The following is a 1,419-nucleotide window of genomic DNA, read 5'->3' on the forward strand; positions in this document are numbered from 1 at the left end:
CCATTACAGGTGCATATGCAATACGCCATTCACAGTGAACACCTATGTATATTTCAATCCTGATTATTTCTCAGATATCATCAGGATGAGGTTATCTCCTTAAAAATGGTGGGCTATGGCTCAGGAGGTTGTGCAGTTTGATCCCCAGCTGATCCCGTTCACATAGTGAAGTGGACAAGACACTGAACTCCAAGTTGCTCCATCAACCACTGGTGTGTGAATGGTTGCTTGACAGCTTTACAGCCACCAGTGTGAGTGTGTGTGTGTGTGTGTGTGTCAGTGGAGTGAATGAGCAAATATTATGCAAGTCTTTGAGTGCATAAAAAAAGAGTTGCATTAGTACAAGTCCATTTATCGTTGTTTGCTTTTGTTGGTTTTAATTGGTCAGCTACAAATAAACACCTGGAGCTATGAGACATGGCCTTTTTTGTTATGCCACAGTAGGAAATGCACAGGTGTAAATAATAAAATAAATGATGGCTAAATTCCATTTGTTGCATCAGGTTTAGGGCCCTGGTATTGTACATACTGGCTCACTGTCACACTGGCTTGGTGGGACACTTGCATTAAACAGAGTCACCCTTAATGTTAATAGTAACATCTGTGGGAAAGGTCTGTTATTAATTATTGCCATCACTGTCTCCTTTATCATCTATCTTAGAGTCCTTTCTTTCATCACACACACCTTCAACATGATGATGAGCATCTCCCTCTGTATTAGCACCCTCATCACTGTCTGTTATTGTCAAGTTTATTCTGCTCATGCAATTATTCATCTCCATCATCATTTACAGCATTATTATCTTCCCCCTTTTTCACCATTATCCCCACCTCCAACATCCATAATCATCAACCCTTTCCCTCACCTCCAGCAACTGTAGAGTCATTTAGCAGAACCAGGGCCAAGTCTAGAGGTTTAGGACACAGGGCTGGAAGCCCTTTGTTATTTATATGAAATTATAACCCAGAGGAGAAGTCATCTCTGTTGGCAACAGCATGTGGGACGAAATCACCTAGTTTTTGATTTTAGGGGAAATGGAGTCATATAAATATTTATTGCAGGCAGGATTGTTCTTGGCCCTGAAGTGGAAACCAAGCTTTTCACTCTGCCCTCAGAGAAAGTCTGGTATACTCTGTGTTAGTGTAATAGTTTAGACCAGTGGCTGTCAATCTATTTGTCTCATTAACCCTCAAAATTAAGATACCTATGTAAATAACTAATAGTTTTGACAGAAAGCTGTTAAAAATACACATTAGAGTTATACAGAACAAAAGGTTTAAGATAAATTAAAAGAAAGAAGTAAAACAAAACATTTGGCCACTGCAAGAAATTGTAAATATAACAATGTATATATCAAACTGAAAGCTCTTCTACTATAGTGTGTATACATAGTATAGTATGTATACATACATATACCA

This window comes from Monopterus albus, unplaced genomic scaffold (genome assembly GCF_001952655.1).
Source record: "Monopterus albus unplaced genomic scaffold, M_albus_1.0 scaffold58.1, whole genome shotgun sequence".
Lineage (NCBI taxonomy): Eukaryota > Metazoa > Chordata > Actinopteri > Synbranchiformes > Synbranchidae > Monopterus > Monopterus albus.